The sequence below is a fragment of the Scyliorhinus canicula genome, chromosome 14 (assembly GCF_902713615.1).
Source record: "Scyliorhinus canicula chromosome 14, sScyCan1.1, whole genome shotgun sequence".
Classification (NCBI taxonomy): domain Eukaryota; kingdom Metazoa; phylum Chordata; class Chondrichthyes; order Carcharhiniformes; family Scyliorhinidae; genus Scyliorhinus; species Scyliorhinus canicula.
In genome coordinates this window covers 38,181,074-38,196,515 of record NC_052159.1, presented here as the reverse complement: position 1 = coordinate 38,196,515, position 15,442 = coordinate 38,181,074, and the positions used below count along the sequence as shown (strand labels likewise).

The following is a 15,442-nucleotide window of genomic DNA, read 5'->3' as shown; positions in this document are numbered from 1 at the left end:
AAGGACAATTTCAGATCTTCAGTCATGCCAAATAGAACACCGCTGTTCTGAAAGGATACTTCTACCTTTCAGGCCCGCAGAAAGGAATCACCAACCTTCGGCTGCCCTCTCAGATCTGCTGGAGGATCTATCCTTGTCCCTTGTTTGGGACTATCTTCTGAGACCTCTTTCTGTCACACTCCCCAGTTTGGGACCTCCTTCCTGCCCCTTTCCCTGTCTCCGGCTTCTTGGGGCACACTGTCTCGATTGGCGTTCTTGTTCAGACCTGACCTCCCGTTTTACATTGTTTCACTTATTTCCTTTTGCAAAGGCATGTAGGACTGACTTTAAAGACATAAAAAGAAACAATCTGTGCATGTGTGACCATTCTTCGGCCCGTATTTATGCAGTAAACCGCAAATGTAAGGAATCCCGGGCTGCACATGAATGAATGGTCGTTTCCCGGACGGTGCACATGTAGAAGGCTGCAGCCTCTGACTGCCCACTTAAAACAAAGGTAAGTATCGCGCTTTGTTACACTGAGGTCCAATGAGCAAGAGACCAGAAGGACTGGGGCATTACATTTTAAATAAAGCACTCCAATGTAGCTATTAAGATTTTAGACAGGTTAACTGAATAGTATTTTCAGGAGACTGCTTTGCAAAAGATGTTGTAACAAGGATAATTAAGCATAACACTAAAATATATACATAAATGTGTCCTCAAGAAAGGCAACCAAATAATTCACAAGCGCTTTATAGTTAGTCTCATTATAGAAGTATGTTGCACCATTGGTCATGATTACAAATACTATTCAAAAAGAAAACCTTCCTTATTATCATAGTTTTAAATACCTTTTGTTATCAGTTTTAAAATACCTTTTGTCAACAATTTTGTCGTATTACACTGGATATTTGCTTTAAATAGCAGATGAAAAACCTGACCTTACAAATCTGCACATTCCTATTGTTTTTTACGATAATTCGGAATTTTTTTTTTTACCTGTGATATAACATTGTTCGGTATTCTCCCATAAATGTATCTCATATATTCCACGGCCATTTCCAGAATGGATGCCACGTCAGTTCGCCTGCCCTTCACATAAGGCAGCAGCACTCGTAACCGGTCACAACAATCTTTAATGCGTTCTCTAATTGTAAGTTTAAAAATAGAGTAATTAATTGCTTCTTAATTCTAATAAAAACACAAGGATATAAGAAACATTGAAATATGAGGAGAGGTCATTTGCTGGGACCTTCTAATGTTCTACAGCTTGTTATGTAACCTTGTTTGCAATTTTACACATTTAATTTTACATCTGTAACTAGGCAAGTTATTCCAAATGATTCTTCAAATAAAGTTTTTTTTTAATATTCTGATAGTTGAAAATTTGTCTTTTGGTCCCATTGTCATGGAATAAATAACATTCTGGCTTCATTTCAAATCTGGGACATGTTACAGTCTATTTTAATACCCTCAAAGAAGTCTCAAAACAGGGTATAACTTTTCTAAATCTGCAATTAAGCTATGGGTATAATCCAGTAAACTCAGATGTTCTCCACTATTTTGTACACTGATGGTATTACATTCATGGAGGGTTTGTCCAGTAAAATTTTATCCCTTTTCAAAGAATATCTTGCGGGGCGGCGGAGGGGAAATAGTGCGTCCCGTTGAGACACCGGCCCGAGCACAGTCGTGGTGCTCAGTCCCACCAGGCCCCCCACAAGCCCCAAATGGGCATCTCACGGCGTTTTCGCGGCCCATACGGGTCGGAGAATCGCCGCTCGCCGTGAAAAACGTCTAGCGCCGATTCTTCCGAGCCCGGGGGGGGGAGATTCGCGGGGGGCACCAGGGGGTCGTGAAATTAGTCTGGGGGCTCTCCCGCAATTCTCCCACCCGGCGTGGGGAGCGGAGAATCGCGCCCTAATTCTCCCAAAGAGTTGTGAATCTGTGGAATTCGCTACCTCAGAGTGTGGAGGATGCTGGGACAGTGAGTAAATGCAAGTACGTGTACACAGACTTTTTAATTGGTAATGGGTTGAAGGGTTATGGAGAGCAAGCAGAATGGTGCAGTTAAGGCCAGGATGATCATGGCGGAGCAGACTTGATGGGCCAAATGGCCTAATTCTGCTCCAATATCTTATGAACTAATGTAGTCATCCCATTCTTTTACAGTTACAATAATTGAAGTTTTCATTATTGTGCCTTTACATTCTTTGCTACGTCTTCCTCCAGTACCATCTTTGCACGAATATCATTTTAGCATTCCCTATATTCCTCAAAATTCATTATCTTATCATTTCCTATAACTGACCCTAATTATTAATCCTGTCCGCTACATCAGCGTTTATCAAGCCTTTTTTCCCCTGGATCCGCTTTAACCAATCGGCTGGCCTTCGGGACCCACGCCGGCTGAGCTTCGCAACAAATACCATGTTTTGCATACCTTAATGTGAAAGGGGTATCTGCTTGGTCCTTACGATCTTATTTGAATCAGGTGCAAAGGAAGAGGAGGACAATGCACATATCAGGTGCAGATGTCAGCCAGTTCCTTTGTGCTGTCTTCATCTACGAAAACAAAAAAATACCTCGCACATGTAGGTCCTAATTTGTCAGGGGTATGAGAAAACGAGCTGTAGTCCAGAAGCCAGTGTTGAAAAGTAGCGAGGTACTGAGGAGGGTATCAAGGTCGCAGGAGTGTACCGGCAGACAGGAAGGTGGTTGAAGTGTGTCTATCTCAACGCAAAGAGTATCTGGAATAAGGTAGGTGAACTGGGAGGTACTGAGGAGGGTATCAAGGTCGCAGGAGTGTACCGGCAGACAGGAAGGTGGGTTGAAGTGTGTCTATCTCAACGCAAAGAGTATCTGGAATAAGGTAGGTGAACTGGGAGCGTGGATTGCTACCTGGGACTACGAGGTGTGGGCATTACAGAGACATGGTTAGAACAGGGACAGGAATGGTTGTTGGAATTTCCGGGGTATTGATGTTTCAGTAAGAGTAGGGAAGGTGGTAAAAGAGGCGGAGGAGTAGCGTTGTTAATCAAGGATAGTTTAACGGCTGCAGAAAGGCAGTTCGGTAATATGGGCTGAAGTTAGAAATAGGAAAGGAGCGGTCGCGTTGTTAGGAGTTTTCTATAGGCCCCCAAATTGTAATAGAGATGTGGAGGAAGAAATTGTAAACCAGATCATGGATAGGTGTGGAGGTCTCAGGGTAGTTGTCATGGGTGACTTTAACTTTCCAAATATTGATTAGAACCTCTATAGGTCGAACATTTTGGATGGGGCAGTTTTTGGTACAGTGTGTGCTAGAGGGTTTCCTGACACAATATGTGGATAGGCCGACAAGAGGGGGGTCCACATTGGATTTGGTATTGGGGTAATGAACCGGGCCAAGTGTTAGATTTGTTTCTGGGAGAGCACTTTGGAGATAGTGACCACAATTCAGTGTCTTTCACTATTGCAATGGAGAGGGATAGGGCCATACGGCAGGGCAAGGTTCATAATTGGGGGAGGGGTAATTATGATGCGATTATGCAAGAATTAGGGAGTATAAAATGGGAACAGAAACGGTCAGGGAAAGGCACAAATGAAAAGTGGAGCTTGTTCAAGGAACAAATACTGCGTGTCCTTGATAGGTATGTCCCTGTCAGGCAGGGAGGAAATGGCCGTGTGAGGGAACCATGGTTCACAAAAAAGGTTGAATGTCTTGTCAAGAGGAAAAAGGAAACGTATGTAAGGATGAGAAAACAAGGTTCAGTTGGGTCACTGGAGGGTTACAAGGTAGCAAGGAATTAGCTAAAAAAGGGCTTAGGAGAGCTAGGAGGGGGCATGAGAAGTCATTGGCGGGTCAGATCAAGGAAAACCCCAAGGGTTTTTACTCTCATGTGAGAAATAAAGGAATGACCAGGGTGTGGTTAGGGTTGGTCAAGGACAGTAGTGGGAACTTGTGCATGGAGTCAGAAGAGATAGGAGAGGCACTGAATGAATACTTTTCTTCAGTGTTCACCGAGGAGAGGGCCATGTTTTTGAGGATGAGAGTGTGATACAGGCGGGTAGGCTGGAGGAACTAGATGTTCTGAGGAAGGATGTATTAGCAATTTTGTAAAACCTGAGGGTCGATAAGTCCCCTGGCCCAGATGGGATATATCCAAGGATTCTTTGGGAGGCCAGGGATGAGATTACAGAGCCTTTGGCTTTGATCTTTGGGTCCTCACTGTCCACGGGGATAGTGCCAGAGGACTGGAGAGTGGCGAATGTTGTTCCTCTGTTCAAGAAAGGGAATAGGAATGACCCTAGAAATTATAGGCCGGTTAGTCTTACATTCGGTGGTCGGTAAGTTAATGGAAAAGGTCCTGAAGGATAGGATTTATGATCATTTGGAAAGATGCAGCTTAATCCAGGATAGTCAACAGATTCGTGAAGGGCAAGTATTGTGTCACAAATTTGATTGAATTCTTTGAGGAGGTAACTAAGTGTGTAGATGAAGTAAAGCAGTTGATGTTGTATACATGGATTTTAGTAAGGTGTTTGATAAGATTCCCCATGGTCTGCTCATGAAGAAATTAAGGAGGTGTGGGACAGAGGGAAATTTGGCCAATTGGATAAGTAACTGGCTATCAAATAAAAGACAGAGGGTGGTGGTGGATGGAAAATTTTCAGACTGGAGACCAGTTACCAGCAGTGTACCACAGGGATCAGTGCTGGGTCCTCTGCTATTTGTGATTTTTATCAATGACTTTGAGGAGGGGGCTGAAGGTTGGGTCAAAAAATTTGCTGATGACACCAAGATTGGTGGAGTAGTGGATAATGTGGAGTGCTGTTGATATTGATAGGATGCAGAGCTGGGCCGAAAAATGGCAGATGGAGTTTAACCCTGATAAGTGCGAGGTGATTCATTTTGGTGGGAAAAATTTGAATGCGGATTACAGGGTCAACGGCAGGGTTCTGAGGAATGTGGAGGAACAGAGAGATCTTGGGGATCCTGTCCACAGATCTCTGAAGGTTGCCACTCAAGTGGATAGAGCCGTGAAGACGGCTTATAGTGTGTTAGCGTTTATTAACAGGGGGCTTAAGTTTAAGAGCCGTGGGGTAATGCTGCAACTGTACATGACCCTGGTGAGACCACATTTGGAGCATTGTGTGCAGTTCTGGTCACCTCACTATAGGAAGGATGTGGAAGCATTGGAAAGAGTGCAAAGGAGATTTACCAGGATGCTGCCTGGTTTGGAGGATACGTCTTATGAGGAAAGGTTGAGGGAGCTAGGGCTTTTCTCTTTGGAGCGGAGGAGGATAAGAGATGACTTAACAGAGGTTTATAAGATAATGAGGGGGATAGATAGAGTGGACATTCAAGAGACTATTTCCTCGGGTGGATGTAGCTGTTACAAGGGGGCATAACTATAAGGTTCAGGGTGGGAGATATAGGAGGGATGTCCGAGGTAGGTTCTTCACTCAGAGAGTGGTTAGGGTGTGGAATGGACTGCCTGCTGTGATAGTGGAGTCGGACACTTTAGGAACTTTCAAGAGGTTATTGGATAGGCACATGGAGCACATCAGAATGACAGGGAGTGGGATAGCTTGATCTTGGTTTCGGACAAGGCTCAGCACAACATTGAAGGCCGAAGGGCCTGTTCTGTGCTGTCCTATTCTATGTTCCACGTCCTCATGAAGGGTAAAACCATACCTCAAGAAATCATGTTTGTACTGTTTTGTTCCCGAGTAAAGTTTCTTCTTTGTAGGCTGGACGTCTGTACGGAGTCTGCACATCCTCCCCGTGTGTGCGTGGGTTTCCTCCGGGTCCTCCAGTTTCCTCCCACAGTCCAAAGATGTGCAGGTTAGGTGGACTGGCCATGCTAAATTGCTCTTAGTGTCCAAAATTGCCCTTAGTGTAGGCTGTCAAAGGCCCCGGAGCTGTGTGCAAAGCGAACACTAGCACTGCCCTGTCCTGCCCTGGACTCTCCTCAGCAGCTTTCACCAGCAGATTCTGTTGTGAGATCCTGTCCAATAGGTAAACTACCTATTTGAGTCTCTGGCTGTCTCTTTTTAAAAAATCAGAATTTACAGTGCAGAAGGAGGCCATTCGGCCCATCGAGTCTGCACTGGCTCTTGGGAAGAGGTCCCTACCCAAGCCCACACTCCCGCCCTATCCCCATAACCTAGTAACCCCACCCAACACTAAGGGCAATTTTGGACACTAAGGGCAATTTATCACGGCCAATCCACCTAACCTGCACATCCCTGGACTGTGGGTGGAAACAGGAGCACCCGGAGGAAACCCACGCACACACGGGGAGAATGTGCAGACTCCGCACAGACAGTGATCCAAATCAGGAATCGAATCTGGGACCCTGGAGCTGTGAAGCAATTGTGCTAAACACTATGCTACCGCGCTGCCCTTTTAAGAAAACCATTCTTCTTCATTGTTCACTTGCCTTGCTTGCCAGCAGCCTGAAAATTGAAGCTACACTGATATGTAATTTAGTGCAAAAAGCACATACCTGGACAGCGCTTAATGTCAAGTGTGTGTGCAGGGCGTGTGACCTGATCTCTGCTGCCGCTTCTTTCTGGAAAACGTCAGACAGCCGAATTTATTTTCATTTAAGAGGCAGCAGCGGCCGCCATTCTCTTTTTCTTTTTGTATGCAATAAGTATTTTATTTTGGATAGATAGGCACCAGAGATGACAACATAGCCAGGAGCCAAGGGCATTATTTCAGCTAGCTTTAAAAATTCATTATTTTTTCAGAATGCAATTTCATTATAATTCACATCAAAATGCAAAAATTTCTTCAAGATAGCAATTTTGAGTCGTGACACAGAATTTTAATGCTCGAGAAGGTACAACACTGAAGCCTGCAATCTCCAAACATTATGGGCGGGATTCTCCGACCCCCCCGCAGGGTCGGAGAATCGCCGGGGGTCGGCGTGAATCCCGTCCCTGCCGGCCGCCGAATTCTCCGGCCCTCCAAAAGTCGGCGAGGCGTGAGTTGCGCCGCCTGCCCCGGAGAATGGCGGGGACCGGCACGACTCAATGGGCCCCGGTGCTGTCCGAAGTCTCTGGCCCATGATGGGCCGAAGTCCCGCTGGTTTTTTGCCAGTCCCGCTGGCGCGGATCAGACTAAGTCCCTTACCGGCGGGACCTGGTGGCGTGAGCGGGCTCCGGGATCCTGGGGGGGCGCAGGGCGATCTGGCCCCGGGGGGGGTGCCCCCACGGTAGCCTGGCCCGTGATCAGGGCCCACCGATCGGCCGGCGGGCCTGTGCCGTGGGGGCACTCTTTTACTACGCGTCGGCCGTGTCAACCTCCGCGATGGCCGACGCGTAGGTGACCCCCGCCCTGCGCATGCGCAGCGATGACGTCAGCAACCGCTGACGCACCCGCGCGTGCTCGGACTCTCGCGGCCGGCAGAGTCCCTTCAGCCCCAGCTGGCGTGGCTCCAAAGGCCTTCCACACCGGTCGGCAGGGCGCAAACCACTCCGCCGTCGGCCTAGCCCCACGAAGCTGTGGAGGATTCCGCACCTTTGGGGCGGGCCAATGCCGGAGTGGTTCATGCCACTCCGTCCCGCCGGGACCCCACGTTCTCATGCGTGAATACCATAATAACTTTTCAAGGTTCATGTCATTTTACACCAATGTTCGGTTTATATCGCAAGAGGGGCGTCCTTCTTAGTAGAAACAGGGACTTAAAACCTGGTGCCCAGTAACCCCCTAAAACCAAACCACAAACCAGGGTCTGGACCTCATCCCGAACAGGGAGCGGTGGGGTAGAGGGGGGTGGGGGGCCCAGTCACCAGGAACTGCGTCAGCAATGAACTCTCGGGCCTGCACAAGCCTTATTTTGCCGGGCACAGGTGCACCGGGAAGCGGATCAAAATACTCAAAAGGGGGAGATTGTCTCCTGACCATGGGATGGAGCAGCCTCACCTTCCCCTCAAGCCCCAGCTCTCACTCACCCCGGGGGCTCGGCACAAAACATCCTGAGCACCAGCTGACATTTCCACACAAACTGTGGGGTGAGCCCCGAGCCACGGACATGACCCTGACTGAAAAACCCTGCTCTACATGCTTGTGAGTTCAAGCAGATATTTTGCCTCACCAAGATACAATTTTGATGTTCCCGGGGTTCAAGTTAAACTATATATAAAAATCTACCCCTCCCATCTTCTGTCTTTCTCAGACAACGTTTCTAGGATGTGTAGAGTCACAAAGTGACTCGGTTACTGGACCGGTACAAAGAAGATTCTTTAAGGTATGGCTTTATTAAATGTGCCAATGCAAATCAGGATGAGAAGTCCATGTGTGTTATATGCAGGGAAATACTGGAAAATGAAAGTTTAAAATCGTCAAAACTTCAAAGGCATTTGAAGATTCTGCATGGCGAGCCAGAGGACAAACCTCTTGATTTTTTTTTCCAACGGATGCAGTGAGAAAATAAATGTAAGTTGAAGTCCTTAGCAGAAATGTAACATTGAATGACAAGGCAAGCGAGATCGTAAGGACCAAGCAGGCTCAACCGTCACATTGAAGGTAAGCAAAAATAGTGGGTCGCGTAGTCTGGGCAGCATGGATGGCGAAGGTCAGCTGGCATGGGTGGCAATGGTCGGCCAGCGTGGGTGGCGAAGGATGGAACCAGGACAAAAGAAAGTTTTGAAAACGCTGCTCTAGATCCACTGCAATGTGGTTGACTCATAATTGCCCTTTGAAATGGCTGAGCAAGCCACTCAGTTGTACTAAACTGCTTGGAGCGGTTGAAGAAGGAGGCTCACCACCACCTTCTCAAGGGCAATTAGGGACAGGCAATAAATGCTGATCTCGCCGGTGACACTAACGCCCTGAGAATGAATGAAAAATAGGCATCACAGTTTATTTCTGGTGCACTTACATCAACTCATTTTCATTCAGTCTGACATTCAAAGAGGATTCTAACTCTTACCTTCTCATCCGTTCCATGTTGCTATGCAGTAATGCATCTTCGCAGAGTTTCTTGCAGGTAGGTTCTGAGCATGGGGATTCTGGCAATTCTGATTCATGTGTTCCACCATTTTCGTCAGATTCTGAGCTAATGTCATTGGATAATATGTTAAAATTCACCCCTTTTGCACCCTTTCTGCAGCTCTGAAAACAGACTATATTGTTTAATTAAAATACTCTCAACCAAGTTGGAATTAAGAGATAACGGGGTAGATTTGTAAAAGTTAATATTTCTAACTCGGATCTTATTTTGATGAGAATACGTTGCAGAAATTCTGCTGTAGAGGTCAATGATCCTTCTTCATAGCTTGCATAATGTTTTTTAAAATCACACACAGCACACCTCAAAACAGAAAGGTACGAATTTATTTAATTGTACCCAAAGTATTATTCCACACATAAAAGAATTCATCCAAAAGGAAAGTCATGGTTCTGAAGCAGAAATATTCTAACCTACATTTAAGACCGTAGAAGTGAACATTTTTTTTATATGTGGACTTGTTCCACAAAATACATTCCTGATTGGAATCAACTCTTCTTAGATCGGGGCGGCACAGTGGCACACCACTTCCAGATCATAGGTCACAGGTTATGGCATCATGTATGCATTACGGTGAATACATTCACCACATTCACCCCCTGTTAAAAAATCAAGTCCAGCGGGGTGACGTGGGGTCATTACATATTCAGTCTATCTGGAGGCCGGATTGTTCTCTTCGACCTCCGCAGCACTGGCGGTGCGGCGGGCACAGCTGTCGCAGGTGGTGACTCCAGGGGCATTGTGTCTGGAGCTTGAGCCTCAGTCCGGGGTGTTGAGAGACGGTTGGGGTGCGGGGGTAGGGAGTGGGGTGATGGGTGGCGGCAGTGTCGGCGCAGGACAATACAGGAGAGCGTATGGGGCGCTGTGGGTGGCGGGGAAGCAGCAGGGAGGGGGGATGTAGGCGGGGGGGGCGCGTTGGCGAGGGAAACAGCTGGCACCAGGTCCCGTAGGGAGACCGTATCTTGCCATCCGTCCTGGTGCGTGATGCAAGCGTACTGGGGGTTAGCATGGACCAGCTGGACGCTCTCGACCAGGAGTCTTATGGCTCCTCATGTGCCTCCGGAGAAAGACTGGTCCCGGAGTTTTCAGCCAAGGTGGAAGTGAGGCCCCGGAGATAGACTTCCTGGGGAAGATAAACAAACGATCGTGAGGGGTCTCATTCGTAGCCATGCAGAGAGCGATCTGATGGAGTGGAGGGCGTCAGGGAGGACCTCCTGCTAGCGGGGGATTGGGAGACTTCATGACCCAAGGGCCAGAAGAACGGACCATACCGTCGAGTTCTCCCTCTCCATCTGTCCGTTTTCCTGCGGGCTATAGCTCGTAGTCCTGCTCGAGGCGATGCCTTTGTTGAGCAGGTACTGACGTAGCTCATCACTCATGAACGATGTGCCCCGGTTGCTGTGGGCGTAGGCAAGGAAACCAAACAGTGTGAAGATGCTGTGCAGTGCCTTTATTACGGTGGCTGAGGTCATGTCGGGGCAGGGAACGGCGAAGGGGAAGCGGGAGTACTCATCGATGACGGTGAGAAAGTATATATTCCGGTTGGTGGAGGGGAGGGGCCCTTTGAAGTCAATGCTTAGGCGCTCAAAGGGCCAGGAGGCCTTTACCAGGTGGGCCTTGTCTGGCCGGTAGACGTGCAGTTTGCATTCCGCACAGACTTGGCAGTCCCTGGTCATGGCCTTGACCTCCTCGGTGGAGTAGGGCAGATTGCGGGCCTTAATGAAGTGGGTCAGCTGGGTGGCCCCCGGACGGCAGAGGTCATTGTGGATAGCCCAAAGTCGGCCATCCTGTGCGCTGGCGCATGTGTCATGGGACAGGGCATCTGGGGGCTCGTTGAGCTTCCCAGGACGATACTTGATATCGTAATTGTAGGTGGAGAGTTCGATCATCCACCTCAAGATTTTATAATTTTTCATTTTGCCCCGTTGTGTGTTGTCAAACATGAAGGCTACCGATCATTGGTCGGTGACGAGGGTGAACCTCCTACTGGCTAGGTAGTGCCTCGAGTGCCCCACGGCTTCCACTATGGCTTATGCTTCCTTTTCGACCGAGGGGTGTTGAATTTCGGAAGCATGGAGGGTCCTAGAGAAGAATGCTACTGGCCTGCCCGCCTGGTTGAGTGTGGCGGCCAGAGTGACGTCTGACGCGTCGCTCTCTACCTGAAAATGGATGGACTTATCAACCGCCTGCATTGCGGCCTTGGTGATGTCGGCTTTGGTGCGGCTGAAGGCTGCGCGGGCCTCATCCGTCAGGGGAAACGTGGTTGTTCGATTAAGTGGCCGGGCTTTGTCCGCATAGTTGGGGACCCACTGGATGTAGTAGGAGAACAGCCCCAGGCATCGTTTTAGGGCCTTGAGGCTGTCGGGAGGGGGTAGTCCTAAGGTCGAGTCCTAGGACTCCGTTCCCTACGACATAGGCGAGGATTTCTAGTCGGATAGTACAGAAGACGCATTTTTCTTTGTTGTATGTGAGATTGAGGGATTGGGTGGCCTGGAGGAACCTCTGGAGGTTGGCGTCAAGGTCCTGCTGGTCATGGCCGCAGATGGTCACATTGTATATAGCCCGCAAACCGTACTGGTCCACCATTCGATCCATCGTTCTCTGAAAGACCAAGACTCGGTTAGTGGCGCCGAAGGGGACTCTGAGGAAGTGGAAGAGCCTCAAAAGTAGTGTATTGGCGCTCTTCCAGGCGGATTGGGAGCTGGTGGTAGGCCGACTTCAGATCGACCGTTGAGAACACACGGTACTGCGCGACCTGGTTGACCATCTCCGCTATGCAGGGGAGGGGGTACGCATCGAGTTGCGTGAATAGGTTAATTGCCTGGCTGTACAACCTTCCGATTCTTTACCCCGGTCCACTTGCGCTCTCCAGGGTCTGTTGCTGGCCTCGATGATCCCTTCACTCAACAGTCGCTGGACCTCCGACTTGATAAACGTCATGTCAAGCGAACTGTACCGCCTGCTCCTGGTGGCGATGGGCTTACAGTTGGGGGTGAGATTCACAAAGAGTGAAGGGGGGGGGAGATCTTGAGGGTCACGAGGCTGCACACAGTGAGGGGGGGGGGGTGCGGGCAAGGGTCCGCCAATCTGTAGGGTCAGGATTCGGTGGTTACATTGAAAGTCCAATCCAAGCAGAGGTGAGGGAGAACGTAGAGCTTAAAACGAGCGTACTCTGCGCCCTGCATCGTGAGATTGGCGATACAGTACCCCTGGATCTGAACCGATTGGGACCCGGAGGCAAGGGAGATTGTTTGGGAGGCTGGGTAAATGTGGAGGGAGCAGCGCCTTACGTGTCGGGGTAGACAAAGCTCTCCGTACTCCCGGAGTCGAAAAGACAGGGGGTCTCGTGCCCGTTGACCCTGGCGACCATCATGGAGTTCTTCAGCTGTTTTGGCTGAGACTGGTCGAGGGTGACTGCGCCCAACTGTGGGTAGTCTGTGTGGTCGGTGGAGTCACAAGATGGCGGCCCCCATGAGTCGCACGTGTCGGGTTGGGGTGAAGATGGCGACCAAGATGCCGCCCCCATCGGTCGCACGTGTCAGTCGGTGTTGGGGCCGGCGACCAAGATGGCGGCCCCCACAAGTTGCACGATGCCGATGACGCATCTGACGGGGCCGTTCCGGGCAGGCACGCAGCCGCATTGCGGGGTCTGTGGGGCTGCGAGTCCATGGGTCGGGCCTGGTGCGTTTTCAATTTCTGGGCCTTAGGCCAGCCCAGCCAGACTCTAGTGAAGTGCCCCTTTTTCCCCACAATCGCTACACGTCGCTGTGCGGGCTGGGCAGCGCTGTCGGGGGTGTGACCCTGGCCGCAGAAGGAGCACTGCGGTTCCCCGGGCTGGGCTGGCCAACACGCGGCACAGGCCTGCGACGTAGTCGGGTCCGACGGGGGCCACGACGAGGGTGTCCACGGGGGGTTCGCCAGGCCCACGGGGAACGCGCTGAGGTTCTGGTAGGCCAACTCTAGCGAGGTCGCTAACTTTACTGTGTCCCGCAGGTCGGAAGTCCCGTTTTCCAGCAGACGCTGCCTGATATAATTCGAGTGGACACCCATCACGTAGGTGTCCCGGATCTGTGAGTTCATATGTTCCTCCCCCGTAACATCTCGATAGCTGCAGTTCCTCGCGAGTAGGGTCAGGGTTTCGAGATACTCGTCCAGCGATTCTCGGGCGCGTTGGCGTCGTGTAGTGAGGAGGTGTCTGGTGAACACCTCATTTACGGGCTTCACGAAGTGTGCCTTGAGAGTTGTGACCGCCGCCTCGTACGTGGCTGCTTTCTCGATCATCACTGAGATTCGGTGGTTCACCCGAGCGTGGAGGAGTCGCAGCTTGAGAGTCTCTGAAGGAGGCGTTGTGGAGGAGTCGAGGTGGGCCTCGAAGCATCGGAGCCAATGTTTGAATATTTCCTTGGCTTCGGGAGCATGGCCGTCGAGTTATAGCCTGTCTGGCTCTGGAGAGGCTTCCATATTGCTGTTTATGACTAATAAATTGATATACCTTCAATTCACAGTGAGGCAGAGAGAGTAAGTGAACAGTAGGCTTTATTAGTCATGAACTTGCCTGGCCAGAGTCAGTAGTACAGATGAATGCCGCCCACAGGCGGCTGGCCAATATGTGGCCCTGGTGAGGGCAGAGCCAGAGGGGGAGCCATAGCGGGGTTACAGTACAGTACCTGGAAGCAGTTCATATCACCACTTCCAGGTCATAGGTCACAGGTTACGGTATCGTGCATGCATTATGAATACATTCACCACAGGATACTCTTAAACTGATTTTTAAAAAACTCTTCTTAGATCAAAACATGATCTCATCAAAGTTTCAAAATTTAGCTGAATTCAGAAATCAAAATGAACCATAAATGATTGTGAAAATCTGAACATTCAAAGAATTCCAAGCGATTTTTTTGGCCTTGACCTTCAACTTTGAATCCCTTGCATGCATGGCCACTGTTAAGTTAGTTTTACTACTAAATTAGATTCCTGATCCTGTAATATGAAGACAGAATAAATTTACCTTCCAATTGCTGTTCCAATTAAATTATGACTTTTCACCACTGTCTCGTTCAATGAATCCATTGGCTCCAATTCCACAAACGTTTGCTGTAAGGTTATAGAATATAGAGTACATTATTCCAGATGACATTGCAAGACACTGGAGCCCTTAAATTATGTTCTTAAGATAGGCCAATTTCCTTTAAAGAAGTCTGGTGTTCTAACTTACTGTAAACATATAAGAGCAGGAATCGTCCATTCAGCCCATCGAGTCTACTCGGCTATTCAATACGATCATGGCTAATCATCCACTTCAATGCATTTTTCCCCACATTATCCCCATATCTCTTTATTTCATTGGTATTTAGATATCTGTCAATCTCTTCTTCAAAACATATTCAATGATTGAGTTTCCACAACCTGCTGGGGTGGAGAATTCCAAAAATTCACAACCACCCGAAGTAAAAAGATTCTCATCTCCCACCACCCTCTGGGTGAAAATGATTTTCCTCAAATTCCCTCTAAACCTGGACCTTAAATCTCTGCTCCCGATTATTGACCTATTGACCCCTCTACGAAGAGAGAAAGTTTCTTCCTATCTACCCTATCTATTTCCCTTTTGTACACTTCAATCAGGTTCCTCCTCAGCCTTCTCTACACTAAGGAAACCAACCCCAACCAGCTTTGCTTCTTGGCTGAAATGCTCCAGCCCAGGCAACAACCTGGTGAATCTCCTTTGCACCCTTTTAAGTATAATCACATCCTTCCTATAATGTGGCAACCAGAACTGCACCCAGTACTCTAGCTGTGGCCTAACAAGCGTTTTATACAGCTCCACCATAACCTCCCTGCTCTTATATGCTATGCCTTGGCTAATAAAGGCAAATATCTAAAATGTGCTCTTAACCATCTTTTCTATCTGTCTGGCTGCTTCAGGGATCTTTAGGCATGCACACCAAGATTCCTCTGGTCCTCTGTACCTCCTAGTATCCTACCATTCACTGTGTATTCTTTTCCCTTGTTAGTCTTCCCAAAATGCTTCACCTCACACTTTTCAGGGTTAATTGCCATTTGCCAATGTCCTATCCATCGGACTTGCCCAGCTATATCACCCTGTAAGCTAAGGCTTTCCTCCTCGCTACTCACCACAACATTAATTTTCGCGTCATCTAAACAATTACTGATCGTACTCTCCACATTCGCATCTAGATCATTAATTTACACTACAAACAGCAAGGGACCCAGCACCAATCCCTGCAGGACACCACTGGACACAGCTTCCAGTTAATAATATTCAACCGTTGCCTCCTGTACTGAAGCCAGTTTTGGATCCAATTTTTTGAATTTCCCTGGATCCCATGGCTCTAACCTTCTTGATCATTTTCCCATGCGGGACCTTGTCAAAATCCTTACCGAAGGTCCATGTAGACTAGATCAACTTCACTGCCCTCATCTATATATCTAGTCAC

At 48.7% G+C, this 15,442-nt stretch overlaps 1 long non-coding RNA gene across 1 annotated transcript in view; it reads right to left on the bottom strand.

Annotated features, from left to right (window-relative positions):
* Nucleotides 1-15,442, bottom strand: part of LOC119977714 — a 67,688-nt gene that overhangs the window by 23,119 nt on the left and 29,127 nt on the right. The window contains exons 2-4 of the long non-coding RNA XR_005463269.1: nt 13,996-14,081; nt 8,910-9,035; nt 982-1,129 (exon numbers count right to left, since the gene is read on the bottom strand). This is a non-coding gene — a long non-coding RNA (uncharacterized LOC119977714). The remainder of the gene's footprint in view (nt 1-981; nt 1,130-8,909; nt 9,036-13,995; nt 14,082-15,442) is intronic.